This window comes from Budorcas taxicolor, chromosome 11, assembly GCF_023091745.1.
Source record: "Budorcas taxicolor isolate Tak-1 chromosome 11, Takin1.1, whole genome shotgun sequence".
In the NCBI taxonomy this organism is placed as follows: Eukaryota; Metazoa; Chordata; class Mammalia; order Artiodactyla; family Bovidae; genus Budorcas; species Budorcas taxicolor.
In genome coordinates, this window is record NC_068920.1 from 34,557,216 (window position 1) to 34,581,713 (window position 24,498).

Here is a 24,498-nt window from a genome sequence, read left to right on the forward strand (position 1 = left end):
ATCCATGGGATTCTCCAGGCAAGAGTACTGGAGTGGGGTGCCATTGCCTTCTCCACTATATTTATCCTAAGAGGGTGTAAAAGAACGGCAGTGCTTCAAAACACTAAACTTTTCTGCCCATGCACATCAGGGAGATTTATTCTTTTTTTTTTTTTTTTTTGAAGTACAGTTGGTTTACATTATTGCTAGCTTTTGGTGTACAGCAAAGTGATTTAATTACATATGTGTATTCTTTTTTCAGATTCTTTTCCTTTATAGGTTATTACAAAATGTTAAGTATAGTTCCAATGCATTTTCATTATTCATCATCTCCTCCGGAAGATGTCGCTGGTCCTTGAAAATGGAAAGCCACATCTGGCCATTAGGCGGTTAGGTGATAGTTGCTCGGTTGCTCAGTCGTGTCTGACTTTTTGCGACCTCACAGACTGCAGCACGCCAGGCTTCCCTGTCCTTCACCATCTCCCGGAGTTTGCTCAAACTCATGTCCACTGAGTCGGTGATGCCATCCAAACATCTCGTCCTCTGTCATCCTCTGATAGATTTCCCTTCAAAGAATTCCTACTCGGTTACCCTGACAAAAGGTTGCTCAGACCCTGGACTGAGCATAGCCAGAGAATGGTGCCCCTGACATCTTCCTCTTAGCCTTTCAATCTCTTTTCCTCTTGTTATTTAACACAACCTCCCTACATCATGGGAGGAGGGGGAGGCCCTCCTCCCGTCTTTTACTACTAACCTGTTCCAGGAGTCTCTCTCCTGGGCAGTCACCTTGGAATTCAGTAATCCCTTTCTTACCCTGCAGACTCACCTGCCACGTCTCTTGTATTCTAGTTACTCTTCCCAGTAAACACCCAAATGTGAATAGGATTGAAAATGATATTTGTGAGTGGAAGATTTATAGCTCTTTTGTCCCCCCTTTCTGTTTTCCGAACTTTTTTTGAATTGATTACACATTTTATAATTTAAAATTAGTTTTTAAAAGTTAGGCCAAGTTTTTACCAGGTCAGCGATGCCATAATTCTACTCTCAGTTCAGTCTTTTATACCTAGCCTTCTTGATTTTTGCTGTTACTAAGCACCACCTGTGCTATTTGCCTAATAACTTAAAAAAAATTTTTTTATTGAAGTAGAATTGATTTACAATGTTATGTTAGTTTCTGGTATACAGCAAAATAATTATATATTTGTATGTATATATATATTCTTTTTCAGATTCTTTTTCATTATACATTATTGCAACATACTGAATATAGTTCCTTGTGCTATACAATAGAACCCTGTTGTTTGTCTATTTTGTATCTAGTAATGTGTATCCCTCTCCCACCTCCTATCCCCTTTGGTAACCATGTTTGTTTTTCTGTGTCTGTGAGTCTATTTCTGTTTTGTAAATAAGTTAATTCATATAGTATTTTAAATTCGACATATAAGGGATATCATATGGTATTTGCTTTTCTCTGTCTGGCTTACTTCACTAAATGCAATAATCTCTAAGTCCACCCATGTTGTATCTTTTTACAGTTGTATTGTATATTTACACCACATGCCTTTATCCATTCATCTGTTGATGGACATTTAGGTAGCTTTCACGTCTTAGCTATTGTAAATAGTGCTGCTATGAACACTGAGGTGCATGTATCTTTTTGAGTTGGAGTTTTCTCTGCAATCCCAGGAGTGGGGTTGCAGGTCTTATGGCAGCTTTATTTTTAGTTTTTTAAGGAACCCCATATTATTTTCAATAGTTATTTGCCTAATGACTTTTATTAAACCTATTTTTTACAGAGTTAAATAAATATATCCTAAAGGATAACTTTCAGTTCAGTTCAGTTCAGTTCAGTCGCTCAGTTGTGTCCGACTCTTTGCGACCCCATGATTAACAGCACATCAGGCCTCCCTGTCCATTACCAACTCCCAGAGTTCACTCAAATTACATCCATCGAGTCAGTGATGCCATCCAGCCATCTCATCCTCTGTCATCCCCTTTTCCTCCTGCCCCCAATCCCTCCCAGCATCAGAGTCTTTTCCAATGAGTCAACTCTTCTCATGAGGTGGGCAAAGTACTGGAGTTTCAGCTTTAGCATATTTCTTCCAAAGAACACCCATGTGACATCTTAAAATAGAAAACACATTTGGCACAAATATAAAGTAACCAGAAAAAAAATATATGGCAGAAATAAAACAATATTCTCAAATCAACTTTAAACCTTGCATGAGGGAAGCTGGGATCCTTTGTTAAAAGGGTGATTAGCAAGTGTTAGGGATCTTCTCCTAGGAGCATTGAGTCATTGTGAATTAGTACAATGGACCTCATATCTCTTGAGGGTTCATTTGCACTTTAATGAAGTAATCTTGGAGACTACACCTTGGCTGGAGGGAAAGACTTTCAAAGTTGTATTTCAGTTGTAGGGACTGATGGGGGTGGAAGAGGTCTGTGAGCACTGTTAGGCTAGATGGACTTGTCCAGAAAGTAATACCTGCTGTGCATGCTTGCTCAGTCACTCAGCAGTGTCTGACTCTGCAACCCCATGAACTGTAGCCCACCAGGCTCCTCTGTCCATAGGATTTTCCAGGCAAGAATACTGGAGTGGTTTGCCATTTCTTACTCCAGGGGATCTTTCCCGCCCAGAGATCAAACCCCAGTCTCCTGTGTCTCCTGCACTGGCAGGCAGATTCTTCGCCACCTGGGAAGCCCTTGGTGGCACTGAACTGTCTGGCCTGTGCCCAGGCCTCACAGGCAGGGATTAAGGTACAAAGATGATGGAGCATTCTACCAGGGCCTGACCATATCTCCTATACTCACAGATATTCAAGCAGACAAAAACATAGTTTGTTTCTGTGTGTTTTTTTTCCCTGCTGGGAACAATAATCACAGATAGCACAGAAGAAAACAAATGCAGAGCAACTGAGGGTCGTGGTGGTGGTGCTTTAGTCGCTCAGTCGTGTCCAGCTCTTGCGACCCCATGGACTGTAGCCTGCCAGGCTCCTCTGTCCATGAGATTCTCCAGGCAAGAATACTGCAGTGGGTTGCCATTTTCTTCTCCACGGAATCTTCCCTACCCAGGAATCGAACCCGGCTTCTGCATTGCAGGCAGATTCTTTACTGACTGAGCTACAGGGCAAGCCCTAACTGAGAGTAGAGCAGAGTGCGGCAGAAATGGACTTTCTGCAGAATTGTCTTTGCACCTTTTCCCTCTTCAGTTTAGTCTTCACTCATTGCTACAGTTGTCAAGTCAACTGCAAGTGAAGACCCAAATGCTAGATAAATCCATAAATATTAGGCTGTAGTAGAAAGACCTCTAGAGCTGGAAGTAGGAAACCTGAAATCCAACTCTCTTCCAACACTTCTTGGCCCTACGATCACCAAGACCCACATACCCATGGCTTACCATTAAATCTTCAAATCCCTCCCTCTTTATTTGAATAAATTAGGCTCTGAGGGTCCCTGTAAGATGAGAACGACATCTTATCCCCTCCGTGAAAGTCTGAGGACTAGCCAAATAATCCCTTGTACCCACAAGTTTGGGGGTCATAGAATCCCATGAAGTAGAGAAAATCAACTGTATACTTCTTGAGCATGAAGCAAATACAAGATATACGAGTGTCTGAGCAGCCAACAAAGACACATAGTTCTGTATAGATAGCCAACTACGCACAATAAGGATGATGAAGATGTGTAGTTTTTATTGAATATTCACTCCTCACAACAGCCCCCCATAAATTAGTTTTATTATTACCCCCGCTTTAAAGGTGTAGAAACCAAGGCACAGGGAATCCAGGTCAATTGCCCATAGCCTGTCACCCACATGCAGCAGAGATGCTTTTGAACAGACACCGTCTCTCTGTCTCAGGAGCTGTGCTCTTAGTGCTAAAGTCACATTACTTGGGAAAATAGGAGGAAGAAGATAGACAAACCACTGCCTTGCCCTCAGAGCCTTGCGGCCTAAAGGGATCGGCACAAATGCAAGCATGAAGCCAGGTAGAATGCAGAGGCAGATAGAGCTGTTAGGACAAAGGGTTCCTTCTGGATGGGAATTGTGGGCAGGAGTGAGGAGCAGCTGGCCCAGGCTTCCACATCTGTGTGGGGACTCCCTGGGGAGGGTCACACAAACAGAGCAGCACAACTCTCAAAGAGGACTTGGTCCCTTTCATGCCTGGCCTGCCACTTGCATTCTGACATCGATAGAACTTGGCATCACTAATAGGGACAGTAGGCAAGAGGCCCTGATGGGGTGGACCTGAAGCCCACTGCCTCTCCGAGGAAGAAGTCTTACTTCTGTTAAATCCATTAAACAAGGAAGCCAGAGACCAGAAGTAGCTTTAATGCCATGACGACCTTCATAAGCAAAGCAAAATCTAAGCCTGTGACCGCCTCAAGGTTATGAAACTGAAACGTAAGGACAACCAATGGCAAACTAGGCTTTAAGTTACAGCCAATCAATAATTTCCTTGCTCTGTTTCTGTCTTCTCTCTCTAAAAGTCTCTCCCAGCTCCCTTTGGTGAAGGACTCAAAGCCATTCCTGGTTTAACACTGCCCAATGTGGAATCAATTTTTGCTCAAACTCTTAAAAACTGTCATATGCCTCAATTTATTTTTTAACATGCCCAACAATCTAATGATTCCCTGAGAGCTAAGCTTACATGAAATGCAGGAAATAGAGGAGAAAGTTAAATGATGCCACATGGAAGCAAGATGGCAAAGCCAGAATATGGAAACATTCTACAGAAAAACAGAGGTGCTTTCTGTAAGTCAGTGACATGCAGGTCAAAGGAGAGGGGACTAGTCTGGGTGAAAACTCTAAAGAGCCATCACAACCTTGTGTAATATGGGCCCAAACTCTAAGAAACCAACTGGAAAAAGACATTTTTTATATAATCAAGGAAGTCTTACAAGGAGCAGTAGAATGGATTTGTTGTTTTTCAGTCACTAAGTCACATCCAACTCTTCGTGACCCCATGAGCCGCAGCCCGCCAGGCTTCCCTGTCCTTCACTATCTCCCAGAATTTGCTCAAATTCATGTCCACTGAGTCAATGATGCTAGCTGACCACCTCATCCTCTGCTGCTCCCTTCTCCTTTTGCCCTCAATCTTTCCCAGCCTCCGAATCTGGTCAAATGAGTTGACTCTTCATATCAGGTGGCCAAAATATTGGAGCTTCAGCTTCAGCATCAGTCCTTCCAATGAGAATTCAGGTTGATTTCCTTTAGGATTGCCCGGTTTGACCTCCTTGCAGTCTAAGGGACTCTCAAGTGTCTGCTTCAGTACCACAGTTCGAAAGCATAATACCAAGAAAAAGTTATTTAGTTAGGAGTGAATTTGGAACTGTGAAATGTCATGCTTTAGAGATCTGTCATGCTTTTAGGGATTTGATATGATTTCTAGCATCTTCTTTAAAATATTTTAGCAAGAAAGAAAAAAAAAGGGATAGCTATAGAAGACACAGCACAATTTTGACACTATTGAATTTCAAGGAATGGGTATGGGTAGGATTCCACTACTGAATTCTCTCTAATTTTATATATGTTTGAATATTCATAGCAAACTAAGGAGTACAGAGAAAACTGTCTGCAGATATTGATAACAGCCTTACTCATAATGGCCCCAAACTGGAAACAAACTAAATGTCCATCAACAGATGAATCAATAAACCAATAGCCATATAATGGAATAGTACTCAGCAATGGAAAGGAATAGACTGCTAACACATACAAGGTGGATGAATCACGAAAGCTATTTGCTCTATGATTCCATTTATAGAACACTCCGAAAAAGACTAAAGGGGCAGAAAGTTGAACAGTGGTTGACAGGGCCCAGGGTTGGAGGATGAGATTGACTACAAAGTGGCAAGGGGAATTGGGGGGGCAGGGGTGCATATCCTGGTGGAAGTTATCTGTATCTTGGTGGTTATGTAAGTTTATGCTGTGTGCTGTGCTAAGAAGCTTCAGTTGTATCCCATTCTGTGCTGCCCTGTGGAACTGTAGCCTGCCAGGTCCATGGGATTCTCCAGGCAAGAATACTGGAGTGGGTCACCATGCCCTCCTCCAGGGAATCTTCCTGACCCAGGGATCAAAGCTGCAATTCATAGGTCTCCTGCATTGGCACGCAGCTTCTTTACCATTAGTGCCACAGGAAGCCCATGTAATTGTATTCATTTGTCAAAATTCATAGACGTATGCATTGAAAAAAGGGTGAATTTTACTCTTAAGTAAAAATTATATTTTAATTAATCTGACCTTAAAAACAAACAATTAGAGTGAGACCAAGAGCTAAGGAGGAAAGGGAGGGAGGGAGGGAGGAAAAGAGCAGAGAGGGATCCTCTGCAGGCTTGGAGTCTGGAGATGGAGCAAAACTCCTTGCATACAGGGACCTGTGCAAGGTCAGAGTCATCTTGAGACCACTGTCTCCCTGGGACTGTTGCCACAGCCTTGGGGAGTAAAACAAAAGTATAAATCCTGCTTCTCTTTTCCCTTTGTGTTCACTGGGCCGTGATGCTTTTCCTCTGCTGTGGCCCCTTCTCCTCGCCTTATTCACACTCTTTTAGGAAGACAGTCCCTGCACTGGCTCAGTGCTGGCTGATGAAAGCAGTGCTGAGACATTTGATCTCACCTTGATTAAACTAGAACAGCCTGTTCAGGGTCTGGAACAAGCAGTGACCCAGAGGTTTTTGTTAGAGTCTGGCTGTATTGATCCAAGTAAATGAAAGAATAGATGAGTATTTTTACTGCCAGCCGTCTGGCTAAGAATGGATGGGGAAACATTCAGGAAGAGTTAAATAGAAAACAGTGATGTTTCCTTGCCAGTATCCTTTTCAGCTGGTGGGGAAATCATTTCAGATTTCCATTTTTGGCAAATATGTCCCATATGTCCCTAGGCTGGAGCCCAAGACCCTCCTCAGGACGCCTTCAGACAAGGAGAGTTGCCTAATCACAACCTGTTTGTGTGTCTGTGCTCGGGAGTTTGTGTGTCTGACTCTTTTGTGACCCCGTGAACTGTACCCCACCAGGCTCCTCTGTCCATGGGATCCTCCAGGCAAGAATACTGTAGTGGGCTGTCATTTCCTTCTCCAGAGGCTCTTCCCCACCCAAGAATGGAACCCAAGTCTCCAGCGTCACAGGCAGATTCTTTACCACTGAGCCATCTGGGAAGCCCCCTGTTTATTTCACCCTAAATTTTACAGTCCTAGGTCCTTTGCTGAGTTGTCATTTTTGTGAGATCAAAGTACATTTGCTTTAAGAGGTAAAAGCTACTATGAAGAAAATAAATAAGCTACAAGGATATATTGTACAGCATAGAGAATATAGCCAACATTTTATAACTATAAATGGAGTGTAATTTTTTTCTTTTTTTGGGTGCAGCTTGTGGGATCTTAGTTCCCCAACCAGAAATCCAACCTGGGCTCTTGGCAGTGAGAGCATGGAGCTCTAACCACTGGATTGCCAGGGGGTATAACTTTTAAAACTTGTGAATCACAAAGTTGTACACTGGAAACTTATATAATATTGTAACTCCAATACACCTCAAGAAAAAAATTAACAAAAATAAAAGAAATTCTCCTGCTAAAAAAAGTATGTTTGTGAACGATTGAAAGTTGATTGATTAGCAAAAAATAAACTATCTGATCATTTGTTGATGAAGTCTTATCTCTTATAATAAGAATTTTGGTGACCATCAAGAAATCAAGCTATTAGAATTTTAGAAAAACATTATTTTCTCATTGCATAACTCAAAATTTTATTTTTAAATTAAAAAAAATTGTTTACAATGTTGTGTTGGTTTCCATTGCACATCACAAATCAACATAATTATACATACATCCCCTCCCCTATTCCCATCTCTCCAGTTCATCACAGAGTGCCAGACTGGGCACTTTGTGCTACACAGCAACTTCTAGTCTAAATTTTATTCTTTAAAAATATATATATATATTTATATATTTACTTATTTAGTTTGACTGTGGCATGTGCAATCTAGTTCCCTGGTCAGGAATCAAACCTGGGCCCCCTGCATCGGGAGCTAGGAGTCTTAGCCACTGGACCATATGGCAAATCCCAAGTTTATTCTTCAAATATTAGAAGCATCTTCCATTCTGATAGTTGAAAGAATAAAAAATTAGAATGAAAAGTTTCTTTCCCACAGTTGTCCCCATTTTCCTAGCACCTCCTCCCTAAAAAGAGTTTCTTCTGTATTTCTCTAGGGACTTCAGTGCATATGAGTGTGAATATTTACTTACTCCACTTTTAAAATCTAAACTTTCCATTAAAGTATATGTCTGAAGGAAAATGTACACAAATGATAAATGATCAGCTCAATATTTTTTCTCAAAGCAAACATACTCATGTCCTTCTCGAACAAGAAAGAAAATTTCCTCAAACTCTCATGGTTCATGAGGCTCTTACCATGAGCCTCTTTGAAAAGAGATATTCAGGTCTTTTGCTCATTAAAAGGAAAAAAAAAAACCCACAGGACATTTATTTTTTTTTTACTGATTAGTGGTTCTTTACATTTCTGGCTATGTGTCCTTCATTAATTATGTGTATTGCAAATAACGTTTCCTCTCTGTGGCCTCCTTTTGATCCTTTTAATGGTGTCTTTGAATATACAGAGGTCCTTAGCTTTAATGTACTCCAGTTTGTAATTATTTTTTTTAACCAGGCCTCACAGCCTGCAGGATCCTAGGTCCCCGACAGGATCCAACATGGGCCTCCTGCATTGAAGCACCAAGTCCCAGTCACTGGACAGCCGGGGAATTCCCTACATTTTATTATTTTATGGTTACCATTTGTTGTTTCCTGTTTAAGGAATCTTTGCCTTCTGTAAACTCACAAAGACGTTTATCTATGTTTCCTATTAGCGCAGTTGTTTTACGTTGTCAGATTTCCAAGCCATTGAATTGGTCTTTGTGTATGTGGTAAGGTAGTGGTCCAGATTCTTTTTCTTTCCATTTGAATATCCTATTAACTTAGCACCGCGTTTTGAAAGGACTGTTTTCTCTACTATATACAGTAACACCTTCATTGTAAATTAGCCATCCAGACGTGTGCTTCTGGGCCCTAACCTGTTTTATTGGTCTGCTTGCCTTTCATTGCACCAAACGACCACACCGATTGAACTACTAGAGCTTCATAAGCCTTTTTTCCTCCAGATATATTGAGGTAGAATTGACAAATAAAATGATAAAATATTAAAGTGCACCAAGTAATGATTTGTTATGTGTGAAGATATTCCCCCATCAAGTTAGTTAGCACATCCATCACTTCTTATATGCATATTATTTACATACATAATAGTAAACATGTATAGTATAAATATAATAAACTCCATAAATGTGATTAGTTTTATGTTTACTCCTTCATGTATTCTTAAAAGACTCCTACCTATTTAAATACATTTATGTTTCTTAAACGTGTGGATTGTTTTAGGAACAAGTGGAATGATAATTATGAGCAAGTGTCCACTCCTAACTTTTCCTTTGCATTATTTTGGGAAATTCTGCTTTGATTTACAGAATTTGGCCTTCCTCATGGACTCCAAGAAATCGTATACTGCATGAGAGCCTTTGTCATGCCTTGAACATGAGAAGAACAGGAACACAGGAGACAGCCTTGGGAAAGCTGAGAACAACACTATTTACAGGAAGGAAAAAAGACTGAGGTCCTCAATTTCACTTTTCAAGCTAATAACCTGTGATCTGTGCAAGTTACTTACACTTTTAAAACACTGGCATCGTCACAATAGAAACTGAGGCATATTAAGATTCTGAAGAGTTTATTTGAGCAGAAGTGTGTTAGTTGCTCAGTCGTGTCCAACTCTTTGTGACCCCATGGACTGCAGCCCACCAGGCTCCTCTGTTCATAGGATTCTCCAGGCAAGAATACTGGAGTGGGTTGCCATTTCTTTCTCCAGGGCATCTTCCTAATCCAGGGACTGAACCTAGGTCTCTTCTGTCCGCTGCAGGCTGATTGCAGACCGATTATTATTTTGAGGAAAAACTGATTCAAATCAGGCGCACCAAATTGGACTTGGTTAGGACAGCTTTGTTGACAGGCACAGGGGAAAGACATACAGAGAAGGTGCAAAGCACAGAAGGAAATTGTGGGGATTGGCTGTAATTTACAGCCCTATTGACTGTTAGTGATGGTTTCCCTTTAGGCTTTGATTCTTAGACATTTCAGGCTTAGGTTTTGGTTTTCTTATTCAGTCCACTTCATTCCAAGGACCTCCACGTTTAATGAATGTTGTGGGTAAAATAGAGATAGCACATAATGTTCAATGTTGTTGAAAAATTAAGTACAAAACGAAGGCGAAATATCTAGCACATTGACATTCAGTTCATTCATTCAACACTCACTGAGAGGATTTTAGTTTCACTTGGAACTAAATAACTGATTTGAACAAAACAAAGATGTCTTGCCTTGTGGAGTGAGCATTGTAGTAACTGCATAATAAGTACATGGTAGAATACGTTGTGGAGAAGGCAATGGCAACCCACTCCAGTCTTCTTGCCTGGAGAATCCCATGGACAGAGGAGCCTAGGGGACTACAGTCCACAGGGTGGCAGAGAGCTGGACACGACTCAGCCACTGAACAACCACCACCATAATATTTTGCCAGTTACAGGGCAAGACCATACAAGAGTGCAAGGCTGAGGGAGCAAGAGGCCAGGCAGAGCACACTGCAAAGGCGACGTTCAAGCAGATTTGAAGGTGACAGAGGTTCCCATGCTACTGTCTAAGGAAAAGCATTTGAGGTGGAGGGAACAGTCAGTGCAAAGGCCACAGGTGGGAGCAACACAGTGTTGGCTCAGAAGCCGCAAGCAGGCCATGCGTTGTGCTGTGCAGGTTAGCTGGAGATAACCAGAGAAGAGATCAGAGAGGTGGGGGTGGGGAGGCAAGATCAAGCACAGCCTTGTCGGCCATTCAGGGACACTGGCTTTTCTTTCTCTCTGAAGTATGTGTCCGTATGCTCAGTCATGTCCAACTCTCTGCAACCCCCTAGACTACAGCCTACCCAGGCTTCTCTTCCATGGAATTTTCCAGGAAAGAATGATGGAATGAGTTGGCCATCTCCTACTGCAGGGGAACTTCCCAAATCAGGGATCAAGCCCAGGTCTCTCTCACCTCTGGCATTAGCTGCAAATTCTTTACCACTGCACCATGTGGGGCTTCTCTTCCGAAGCATACTTGATATAATCTGTTTTACAGGTATACAACATGGTGATTCACAATTTTTAAAGGTTATACTCTATTGATAGTTATTATAAAAAATCTCTGGCTTTTGCTCTGAATGAAACACCGAGCCAACACAGGGGTCTCTTGTGACTTCCATTTAACAGGAATTTTCTAGCCACTGGGTGGAGATAATATCTGATAAGGGTGGAAGAGAGGAAAACTGTAAGGAGGGTATTGCCATAATCTAGACAAGCTGATGAGATGGTGACACCTGTGAGAAATGGTCAGAGATACTAGAAAAGTCATAAATGGAAAGCCAACAGAATCTCCTGACCAAGTCTAGGTGGAAAAAAGAGGGCGATCAAAATAATGGCAAAGATTTAGGCTGAAAGGAAGGATGGGGTGACAGTAACAAAGGGAGGGAGGGCAGGCAGGGGATGGCGAGGACTGGATCTCACTCTGGACCGCTGCTTGGACTGGGATGTTGACTCTCTTAGATGCTCCCGTGGTGACGCCAAGTGGGCAGTGGGTAACAAAGCATGGCTCACAGAGGAGAGAGGCCTGAGTGGGGTATTTATTGGGAGTCATAAGCCTAACCTGAGTGTGGTATTGGAGAAGACTCTTGAGAGTCTCTTGGATAGCAAGAAGATCTGACCAGTTCATCCTAAAGGAAATCAGTCCTGAATATTCATTGGAAGGACTGATGCTGAAGCTGAAACTCCAAAACTTTGGCCACCTGATGCAAAGAACTGACTCTGATCCTGGAAAGATTGAAGGCAGGAGGAGAAGGGGACAACAGAGGAGGAGATGGTTGGATAGCATCACCAATTCAATGGACATGAGTTGAGTAAGCTCTGGGAGTTGGTGATGGACAGGGAATCCCGGCATGCTGCAGTCCATGGGGTCGCAAAGAGTTGGACACGATTGAGCGACTGAACTGAACTGAACTGAATAAGCCTGAGAATCAGCTTTAAGCTTTGAGACCAGAGAGGCAGGAACAGAGCGAGCAGGTCCTGGGACTCAGCGATAAGACGGGAAAAGAGGAACCGAGGGAGGAGACTATAAGGAAGCATCCAAGAGGCAGGAGAAAAATCCTGAGGGTGTGGTGTCTTGGAAGCCGAGTGAAAGGAGAGCTTTGAGGCTGAGAATCATCGCCCATGTCACAGGCTGTGCAGCAACCAGGTAAGATGAGGTGGGGATGCGTCACTGGGTTAGCTTCACAGAGGCTGTTTGTGACTGATGGGAGCACTTTCAGTGGAGTGATGGGGATGGTTTAAGAGAGATCCGGGGAAGAATCATGGCCTTAAAGTACAGATAGTTTGGGCAGAATTTTGGCTGTGGATGAGAGCAGTTACTGATGGGAACAGCGGGAAGGACAGGAAGAGGTTTCTTTCTTTTTATTCTTTCTAGGATTGGAGAAATTACAGGTTTTTGGTATGCAAATGGGAGCAATTTAGTAGACAGAAAAACTAATGGTGTCGAACTGGGTAGAAATAATAGGGTAAACATTCTGAGTACTGGAGAAGGGATGGGATTAAGTGGTTTTGGGTTGGAGCACAGAAGGTGAGGGGTCAGAAAATTCTTCCTAGAAAGAAGCAGATAGTAAATATTTCAGTATTTGTGGGTCCTCTGGTCTCTGTCTCAACTTTTCTGTTGTGGCTGTAAAGCCACTGTGGGTGGTACATAAATGAATGGGCATGGACTTGTTCCAATAAAACTTTGTTTCAGCTCATCAAAATTTTAACTTCATATACTATTCATATGTCACAAATATATTCTTCTTTGGATTCCCCCCTCCTCTGATCTTTTAAAAACAAATGGCAGGCTGTGCAGAAATGGGCAGTGGGCTGGATTTGGGCCACAGGCCAGAGTCTGCAGACCCTTAATCGATATAACTGGCAAGTGTAACCTAGATGGGTACAGAGAAATTGGACATAAGTGGTGAGGGGAATCTGAATTCTCTGGAGTGCTTCAATTTTCTCAGTGAAGTAGCACCCTGAGAATGAGGATGAGTGAGCAAATATAAACGATTTCAGGAGACAAACAAAGGCATAAAATATAGAGCGTGGATTGACCTGAAACATCTAAGTAGGACGCATCTTCCCACTGCACTGACCCCTTTTGAGGTTAGCGTCTTGCATCTGAAGTCAAAGCTGTTCAAGGAGGCTGAGTGTCTCCGCTGCCACGACGCAGAATTGTCACAAAGTTGGGCTCAGCAAACTGGTTCTGCTATTGAAGTGTCAGGTAGGAGGAGGCCAAGGTTGAGAGTTATTGCATAAGAGAGTGTTTATAATGATTGTAGGAATAAGAGAGATTTATTAAACAATAATACAGGATACCCAATTAAATCTGAATTTCAAATAAAGAACAAATCATTTTTAGTGTAAGCCTTTCCGGTGATTAGGAGAGGGAGAGAGACTATAAAGCAGTCAAAGGGGCTTTGCAAACTGGGGCATCAGTGGATTGAGGTCTCCTTTGGGAAAGGACGTTGGGGAGGGGTACCAGAGAGGACCAGGCAGAGTCAAACAGCTGCCCTGGAGATCCCAGCAGGGGCAGCCACTGGTGACGACAAGGGTTAGGGTTCAACCACTGGAGAAGAGAGTGCCACTGGGTGGAGGAGATCACTGGCGGTAAGCCATTCAAGGAACTAGCTGCTCAGAGGGACTGAAGGTAGTGATAGTATCAGTAGTGCCAAGGATGACAGATAATTCACACTCATCATCTGTTCAGCACTGTGTGGGGACATGAAATAAAAATTAGTCAGGGTTCCAGTTCAGGGTGACCTAGAAAAGTCATTTAGAGCTATATCAGGGGTCCTTGAATGTGATGCTAAGAATTTAGGACCACTCATTTATCTTCTTATTTTTTAATTTTTAAAATATATATTTGGCTGCACTAGATCTTAACTGGGGGCATGTGAATTCTTAGCTGTGGCATGTAGGATCTAGTTCCCTGACCAGGGATCACACCTGGTCTTCCTGCATTGAAATCTTAGAGTCTTAGCCACTGGAAAACCAAGGAAGACCCAGGACTGCTGGTTTAACAGTGCCTCCCTTTCCGGGTGAAGAAAAGTAGTGAATCAATGAAATCACTACACCTCACTCGATTTGATATACCTGAATGTGAAAGTGTTTTACATACATGGAACACATGCTATGGTATGTAAATAAGGGTTGGGTTAGCTGAAGCTTTTTTTTTTTTTTTAAGCTTTTATAATCTTCTGATTATTTTTAAATGAAAGCAATTTAGAAAATACCTCAAGGACTTTTTTTTTTTTTTTTTTTGGCCTGGAACAAGTGAGTAAAATTAGACTGAATAAAAAGAGAAAGGTTGATCCCTTAAAATATGCACTGGACGCTTGCATGGGCGCTGCAGGGTGGGCTTAAGGAGGAGTCTGGGAGGAGCCAGCGAGGAGGGTCGTGACCTGAACCGGGTGTAAGTTCTGACCTTCCAAAAGAGGGAAAGTCAAAGTGAAAGTGAAGTTGCTCAGCCGTGTCCGACTCTTTGCGGCCTCATGGACACCAGGCTCCTCCGTCCATGGGATTTTCTAGTCAAGAGTACTGGAGTGGGTTGCCGCTTCCTTCTCCATCCAGAAGAGGGAAGAGGCACACAAACGTTTCCTGCGAAATCACGTCCCTCCCTGGCCCACTTCAGCGTGCACTCCCCACTCCCCTTCTCCATCAACATCCACGTTGTCACTAAGATCTGGAAACAAACAACTCCAAGGAGACACAGAGGGCCTTTCAAGTTTTCAAAATACAGTCCACTGGGCAATGCTGGCTAAGATGTGTGGCCACCTCAGAAGAAGTGAGCTCTTGCTATCCAATCAGAAATGAAAAATGCTTCGGTTCTTATGATTACAATAGAGTAAGTCCAGGAAAACACGACAGGGTCAGTGGAGAAGCAACAAACCCACAGCAACTATAGAAATCCTCCCTGGGGGCTGGCGGGGATGGCAGAGCGGGACAGGAGACAGACTAGGTGATCGTGAAAGACTCTAACCCACCTCTGGAGGCTAAGTTCCCAGGGAGCAGTGGGGGGAGGTCTGTGCACAGCCTGTCCCCAATTTCCAGAGCAGCTCCTGGCAAAGAGGAGATGAATAAACACTTGTGGAGTCAATAAATGAGTACAGAAGAAGGAAGGAAAACCTGGAGAAGCTCCTTGGCTGCCTTTGGCCTTGGGCAAATTAATTTGCATCTCTGAGCCTCAGTTTCCTCCACCTCCACACCTTTTGCAATAGCACTGAACTTTGAGGAGCAGTGATTCTTGCTATTACTGAAAGGGAAAGAGGTGAGGAATCATCTTCGCCTGGTAGGAACATAATTTTATTTTATTTTATCATTTTTTTAAATATTTTATTTTATTTTTGATTTTTTAAATTTTTACTTTACTTTACTTTACAATACTGTATTGGTTTTGCCATACATTGACATGAATCCACCACGGGTGTATACAAGCTCCCAATCCTGAACCCCCCTCCCCCCTCCCACCCCATATCATCTCTCTGGATCATCCCCGTACACCAGCCCCAAGCATCCTGTATCCTGTATCGAACATAGACTGGCACTTCGTTTCTTACATGATAGTATACATGTTTCAATGCCATTCTCCCAAATCACCCCACCCTCTCCCTCTCCCTCAGAGTCCAAAAGTCCGTTCTATACATCTGTGTCTCTTCTGCTGTCTCGCATACAGGGTCATCATTACCATCTTTCTAAATTCCGTATATATGTGTCTGTATACTGTATTGGTGTTTTTCTTTCTGGCTTACTTTACTCTGTATAATCGGCTCCAGTTTCATCCGGAACATAATTTTAGAAATAACTTGAAAATTTTTAAGGGGGCCAGTGCTTTAACTACATTTTTGGGAAATCTGGGACTTTTCTGGAGGTCCAGTCGTTAAGACTCTGAGCTTTCACTGCAGGGGGCATGGATTCAATCCCTGGTGCGGAACTAAGACCCCATGCCACACGATGCAGACAAAAAAAAAAATTTTTTTTTTAAATTGGGAACTCCTGAAACTTAGAAGAAAAATATCCAAGTAAAGGTGAAAAATTACTTTCTAGTCTATGTCAATTCATATAGAAGACAGTTACATACAATATCTGCAGAAAATCCCTGGGAACAGATAACATCCTAGGAAAAAACATGATATGTAAATGGATAAACAGCAGCATGTAAATAGGGACCAGGGCTTCAACCCCAGATTCAGGCTTATGTATCTTGGAACGTGAAGGGCAAATTTCTAGAGGGAGTCTCATCTCCCACGCAGAACCCAGATCTTCTCAGCAATAGTGAAATCTAGATTTGGAGCCAGAGTTAAACACCTCCTAAGACAGTCCAATTCATTTTGAATTAGCCAAAGTTTTTTCCTTCCAAAAAATTAGTCTCTAGCAATTCCCACCTCCCTACCCCACCCTTGCTTTGCCACTAGCTCTGACCTCTGAAGCCTCCAGAGGAAATAGAGGCCAGCCAGAAGGACAGGGCATCGTGTCCTTCTGACCATTGTTACTGCTTCTCGCAGCTGTGCATGCAGGGGACACTCCAGAAGTGTTCACTGCATTAAACCTGGCCTTGCCTTTTCTCACAGTGACATCTAACAGATGAAACAGCCCTGGTCTCCATCACTACGACATCAGGACTGCTGTTGCCCTCTGAGATGTCAGCTGCAAGCATTGATCTCAAAACCCTTTGGGAAGATAGGTGTCTGCTCGGATTAATTCAGTCAGTCAAGAAGCATCTGTTGAGGTCTTACTATGTGCCAGGCCCTGTTGTACGTGCTGGGAGCCTATCTCCTAAAAAAATAGGCAGGTCACCCTCGTACCTTCTGTGTGAGAAAACAGAATGCATAAGGAATATCAGATCTTCCAAAGAATGATAAGTGCTAAGGGAAAAAATGGAAGCCGGTAAGAGGCATTAGGAGTGTTGAATGGAAGGTGTGGTGGTTCCAGTGTAAGCAGGATAACCACTCCTTAGGGAGCGTGGCAGGCTGTGTGAAGTCCTGCAGGGCCAGCCTGTGTGGTGGGCAGGAGCAGAGTGAGTTTAGGGGAGAAGGGGGACCCCAGAGATGCTGTCAGGGAGATGGAGAGGAGGGCTGCAGGAGCCCCCAACCACACAGGGCTACCGAGCACTTGATATGTGGCTACGACCCACTCCATTTCAAAGACTTTGAATGGAAGCAAGAATGTGAACTTTCTCAATTTTTACATGGATCCCACGCTGAAATGGTAATATTGTGGAGATACTGTGTTAAATAAAACATACTACTACAGTCCTGTCACTTGTTTCCTTTTACTTTTTAATCATGGTTGCCAGGGAACTTAAACTCCACATGTGACTCCTATTCTGTTCCTGCTGGTTGGGGTTGGTTTGGGGTCTTGCACACCCTTCTAAGAACTTTGGCTTGTATTCCAGTTGAAATGAGGATCCCTTGGAGAGTTTAGAGCAGAAGAGTGACATGGTCGGGCTTTTTACAAAAGATTCCCTCCAGCTACTGTACTGAGATTAAATCGCAGGAGGTCGCTCATGGAAGAGGAAGCCCCCGTTAGGAGGCCGTGGCCACGATACAGGGGAGATGCTGGTGGCTTAGCCCAGGGGTAGCAGTGGAGGTGATGAGATGTGGTTGGAACTGGATGTATTTTGAAGGTAGCGCTTACCAGGATTTCCTGCAGGATTAGATGTGGGATGCGACGCAGTAGAAGGAGCCACAGGTGCCAGCAATGATTTTGGCCTGTGGGAGCTGGAAGGATGGGGCTGCCACTACCTGAGCGAGGAAGAGCATGGGCAGAGCAGGAGATTGTAAGGATGCCCATGAGTTTAAGAATAAGGGACTGGGGAGAAAAAGCGGAATCAGAAAAGGACTAAGAAGGGAGGAGGCAGAAGGTGGTGACCTGGAGCCAAAAGGAAGAACGTGTCTCCAGGGAAAGCAAAGACATCAGCGTGTCCCTTGCCCCGAGAGGCAGAGTTGAGAACAGAGAGCGGACCATTGGATTTAAGTGATGGAGGTCAAGAGATTTTTCGGAATAATCTGACCAAAAGCCTGATAGCAGTGGGTTTGCCTGAGAATGACAGGAAAGGCTTTGGACACAGCAAGCATGGAAAACTCCAGGAATTTTACTGGAAAAGGGAGGAGAGAGATGAGGCATAGCTGACAGGTACTTGGGGCCAGAGAGGGATTCTAAATTTTGATGGGGTCAATAACAACAGGTATGGGTGCTACTGAGAATAACACAGTAGAGAGGAAAACTGATGACGCAGGGTAAACGTGGACCACTGCTGGCTTCCGGTTTCCCTGGAGATGAGGAGGGATTCCATCCAGGGCACAGGCAGACTTGCCTGTAGGAACCAGGGCAGTTCCTCTTCACTGTAAGCATGTGGATGCTGGTGGGGACCTGGTGAAGGGCCTCTTCCAGCTGCTTCATTTGGTCAGTGAAGTGGGAAGCAAACCCATCAACAGCTGGAGGTCTTGCAGAGTGAGTTCAAAGTGCAAAATAGGCATCCAGGAGAGGGCTAGAGGCAATGAACTGGAAACAGAGGCTGATAAGGGTCCCCATGGTACTGACGGGTGTGAGTTTAAAGCGAGACCAGTCAGCACGGCAGTGCGTTTTCTCTAGCCGCTTTCCACCGCAAAGGGCCAGAAGTAGCCTACACCCAAGGCTGCGGCACCTGCCGAGCTTCCCTGGAGCTTCCCTGGTAGCTCATACGGTAAAGAATTTGCCTGCAATGCAGAAGACTCGGGTTCGATCCCTGGGTAAGGAAGATCCCCTGGAGGTATTCTGACCTGGAGGATTCCAAGGACAGAGGAGCCAGGCGGGCTACAGTCCATGGGGTCGCAAACAGTTGGACACGACTGAGCATCTAAAGCTTCACACACATAGATTTGACCCTTCCAAACAAATATTTGCTGAATGGCCTCTGTAATCACAGCAGTAACGTTAATAAAACTGCTTTTGCGCGGAGAACCGCCAACTCACCCGCCTCTCAGGTGAGGCGGCGTGCTCTTGCACTGCCTCCCTGTGGCCCTGGCGGGAACTGCGGCTGCTGAGGCACAAGATGAAACAGTGCTGCCGCCTCCTGGCAAATTTCTGCTACTGCAAATACGCCAAGACCACATCTACAATGATTTTCTCACTGCCCTGGGCTGGTGAGCACTAGAAACAAGGGCCCGACCAAAGGCTAATCCTGGATGGCCAGGTCATCCCCTCCATTTTCCATTCTCATTCTCAGTACGGAGCAAAGTAATCCCTACTAAAGGACTCTCCTTTCCTGGGAAGGTTTCCATCTTAGCAGACAACTTTAAATATCCAATACCCCTCAGGAGCCAAGGCAATTAGTCATTGAATTTCAAGCATCTGTGGAAAGATCAATGCAAGAAATACTTTAGATGCAAAAATTTGCATTGTGGCTTCTCCCTTGCACACTGTCTTATAGATGGAATATTACTCATTTTGTTCTCTTCGACTTTTGGTTTAACTCTCCGGTTAGTAGGTTTTGCTAATTTTACTTTCCTCCTTGTTATGTATTTTTCATTTGATTGTTATAGTTACAGTTTTCTGAGTCCTTTCTTGCTTTCTGATGTTCTTTTTTTCCATGGTATTTTGCTTGTTCCATCCTCAAGGACTTTAATGTCATAGTTGCCTCATTTTCTTGCACTGTTCTCCCTCCAGGGCTTGACTAGGGTGGATTGGTTGGTTTGAAATCTCTCTCTTTCATGTTTGGGGCTTTTGCCAAATGTGCAGCCATCCTTGACTATCATATTGAAAAGTGAGGCCACTTTTTAAAAAGCTGATTTGATGTTCTACACATATGGGTTAAACTTGTTGACTGGTCGGTTCTTTTTTATGGGGCTGGTCATTTTTATTATGGAACCCTGAAACATTTGCACTTCTTTTTTTCTGAGGCTGTTAGATTTCTACACAAAAAAGAGGGTCATTCATCTGTTATAGCCAGAGTGGTATCCAAGCATAGATAGGCTTTGCGGTTGAACTTCTGAGGGCAGGGTGGGGAAAAGGGCTGTGATCCTGACAATTACTTTGTAGACATTAATTGTGTTAATTTCAGCCTGGTGCTCATCCCAGTTTTCCCTTGTTCTTTGTGTCCCCAAATTTCAAACTTCTTCAAATCCAAAGCTTTGGTTATTTAGTTTCCCAAGAGAACAGATCTCGGCTGTCTTACTGGTGGTGGCAGGGGGCGATTATTGTCTGATGAGTGCCTGGGGGACAATGACCCAGCTGGTCAGTACTCAGACACTCAGCTAATGCTTTCCCTCCTGAAAGTCTTGCCGACCCTGGTCCCTAGGGTCTCCAGGCCCTGAGCCTGTGAACCAGTTGGCTTTCTTTTCTTCCAGATCCACCTCCACTTAGGTTGGAATGTCTCCCCTTCCTAGGTTAGTTTCCCTGATGTCTATTTTGTGTCCCCAAAATTCATGGAAATCTCTCTTCTACTGTGTCCTCTTTTTTTTGTTTGTTTTTTTTCAAATTTGTATTCTAACTCCATTTAAAATTCTTTTGCAGCTACTAGTCGTTTTGAGGAAGGTGGGGATATTAGTGTCTATGGGGCATCTACCATTTTTAAACAGAAGGTTTTGGGGGTTTGAAAGATATTTATTTCATTGCCCCAGGTCTTACTTGCAGCTTATGGGATCTTTAGTTGCAGCGAGGGAACTCTTAGCTGTAGCGTGTGCAATCTAGCTCCCTGACCACAGATCAAACCCAGGCCCCCTGCACTGGAAGGCAGATTCTTAACCTCTATACCACCAGGAAGTCCTCTAAACAGAAGTTTTAAATGGGCAAGTTTTGAAGAGACAGAGGGAAAAGTACAGAGGATGGGGGAATTGTCTGGAAAGAGGGCTCAGATGGCGCCTGGTAGGGCTGGGCACGTGGGACAGCTTGACGGGACTGAGCTCCTGGGCAGAGCTGAGACAGGTCTGATCCAAAAGTTGCAGAGAGGAGACCAGAGGAGCCTGGAGCACATGGGGGCAGTGAACATGAGCATTTCATAGCTTTGCTCTAGGGGGTCCTGCTTGGGCCAAACCATCATACATGTGATCAACTTTATGCCAACCTTTTCTAAGCTAAGCATGAGCGTCCAGGAGCAAGGCTCTTCCTACCCAACCTATTCAACTCTACCCTCTTCTGTCGTGTTTTTCTGAGTCCCTCCCATTATTGCAGCGTCTCTAACAGAACTTGGTATTATTTCACTATTATCTAAATGTGAGCAGGCCTGATCTCACAGACCTATCTTCATATTTAAAAAGGAGTTATAAACAAACAACAGGGGCTTCCCTGATCACTCACAGTTGGTAAAGAATACACCTGCAATGCAGGAGACCCTGGTTCAATTTCTGGGTCAGAAAGATCCCCTGGAGAAGGGGTAGGCTACCCACTCCAGTATTCTTGGGCTTCCTTTGTGGCTCAGCTGGTAAAGAATCTGCCTGCAATGTAGGAGACCTGGGTTCGATCCCTGGGATGGGAAGATCCCCTAGAGAAGGGAACGGCTACCCACTCCAATATTCTGGCCTGGAGATTTCCCTGACTGTATAGTCCATGGGGTCCCAAAGAGTTGGAAACAACTGAGCGACTTTCACCTATAAACAACAAGGTCCTACAATACAGCCAAGAGAACTATATTCACTACCCTGTGATAAGCCATAATGGAAAAGAATATTTTTGTAAAAAAAGAATGTATGTACACATATAAAAGTGAAAGTGAAGTCGCTCAGTCAAGTCTGACTCTTTGTGATCCCACCGACTGTAGCCTACCAGGCTCTTCTGTCCATGGGATTTTCCAAGCAAGATTACTGGTTTGGGTTGCCATTTCTTTCTCCAGGGGATCTTCCCAACTCAGGGAACAAACCTGGTCTCCAGCATTTCAGAAAGACTCTTTACCATCTGAGCCACCAGGGAATCCCTTTATGTATACATATATGTGTAACTGAATCACTTTGCTATAAACCAGTAATTAATACAACACTGTAAATCAACTATACTACAATAAAAAATTTAAAATAAAAATAACAATAAAAATAGGGTTCACTGTCATGGAAAACTGTCACATAAAATATTAAGGTTAGAAGGACCTTACACTGTCTAGCTTATACTTCTGTGCCTCGTGGTGGAACTGTACTCAGGAAGTGACTTGAAATGGTCATCACGACTACCGACAGGCCACATGGACAAAGAGACAGGGCTGAAGCTGGTGCTGTAAAACCTCTGGAGGAGTTCCCTGTACCACGTTGCCTGGTGGTGAGCTGATGGCTGAAGCTCTCAGCTTCTCCACCTACAAAATTGCACAAGTAAACGCCCTGCTCATCTTATAAGACGGTTGTAAAGTCATATGTTGTAATTCAGATCAAAATAGATCATTAACAGCACACTACATTTTGTATTCAAAGATAAGGTAATGGAATTTGCTAGGAATTTTGCTACAAAGTATGTGGAATGTGCCGTACCTTCAATCCTTCTTTAAATTCAGTACATTCCCTGATCTTATGAAACTTACAATTCAGTAATATCTCTTTAGAGAAGGGAAAAGAACAAAGGCAGAAGCCTGACTTTTTTTAAACACTGGAATTTGCTTCTCAAATTAGAGATAATTCAGAGCATACTTCTCTGACCCACGTCTGCTGCTGTTAGCTCAGTTTTGCTCTTTTCTTGACTGAAGCTGAGTTTCTCTACCCTGTATACAAAGGCTTGAAAAGCTTAAATGCAGCGAAAACATCCCAAGTGACCATTGGTGGATGGATGGATAAACCCAGTGGGGTATATACATACAATGGAATATTATTCAGCCTTAAAAAGAAAAGAAATTCTCACACATGAGAACATAAGTGAACCTGAGGCTTTTCTTCTAAGTGAAATAAGCCAGTCACAAAAAGACAAACACTGTATGAGTCCAGTTACATGAGGTGCTTAGTCCATTCATACAGACAGAAAGTAGAATGGTATTTATCAGGACCTGGAGGGGAAGGGGAGTTATCATTCAACAGGTATGGAGTTTCAATTTTGCAAGATGAAAAGTCTTTTGGAGATGGATGGTGGCAATGTTTGCAAAGTGTGAACATACTTCATGCCACTGAACTGCATGATTAAACATGGTTAAACCAGTTGACCAAATAGTCTCATCTTTTTCATTTATATGCAAAAGAAATCGTTTTAAGTAACTTTTTAAACAGCAAGATGATAAAAATGGTATGAGTGTAACCTAAACTTTCTCCTCACGGTGTGACCTTGTATACTTATCTTATTCCTTATCATTGAGTCTCAGGGCAGGATCTAGTTTCCAGGGCAGACCCAGCAAGGGGAGGCATGTCCATGGCCCGATAGCTCACTCATCCGTCACTGTCCTCCGTCCTGCAGGACAAGCGCTCTTAAACTTTCAGGGTTCCTTTTTTTCCTGCAAATTTTGGAGCAAAGTTTTGTTTCTGTTTTTGTCTGCCTCTAACGCTGGGACCCCAGGAGGTGGGGCAACAGCCCTCCTCTCCAATCCTCATGCCTCGTCCTGCACCCACCCATCCAAGGAGCGCCCCTCACGCGTGCCTTGCTGACCAACCACCCCTCCCGACCCCACTTGGGACCTGGGCCTCAAATTTCCATGTCAGGGTGAAACAAGGGTGTAAATATTTAAATTTTTATACCTGTGGTAAGACAAGAAGTGTAGTGCTCGCTTCGGCAGCACATATACTAAAATTGGAACGATACAGAGAAGATTAGCATGGCCCCTGCGCAAGGATGACACACAAATTCGTGAAGCGTTCCATATTTTTGATTCATGTCAATGTATGGCAAAACCAATACAGTATTGTAAAGTAAAATAAAGTTAAAAAAAAAAAAGACAAGAAGTGTAGCTAATGCTGTTTTCTATGGTGATACGGGTGTATGTTTTGATAACAGCTATTACAGGCTCAGTATTGTAAGCAGTACGGCAGGCCACTGCCCGCTACAGGCTTGTTAACGCAGAGAGAACTGAACTAAAGCAGTTGTTGATTTTATAACAACAACGACAAGAATGGTTAAAATGGTAAATGTTATGCTACGTATATTTTGCAATTTTTTTTTTTTAAATGGGAAAAATAAAGGCGCTTCAGTGCATTGTAAGTGTGTAAATCCATTAGCATGTCCAGAATTGAAATCAGAAGAGGGGACTTCCCTAGTGGTCCAGTGGTTAAAAATCTGCCTTGCAATGCAGAAGACACAAGTACGATCCCTGATAGGGAACGAAGGTCCCACATGCCAAGGAGCTCTGAGCTTGAGCACCACAGCTAGAGAGTCTATGCGCCGCAGCAGGAAGACCCATGGCAGCCAAATAAGTAAATAATTTATTTTAAAGTATCAGAAAAGAAG

At 43.4% G+C, this 24,498-nt stretch overlaps 1 non-coding gene across 1 annotated transcript; it reads left to right on the forward strand.

The window, feature by feature from the left end:
• Positions 1-23,814: 23,814 nt before the first annotated feature.
• LOC128057125 (U6 spliceosomal RNA) lies at positions 23,815-23,921 on the forward strand. The gene has a single exon (XR_008200298.1). It is a non-coding gene; the product is annotated as a U6 spliceosomal RNA (small nuclear RNA).
• Positions 23,922-24,498: the final 577 nt, after the last annotated feature.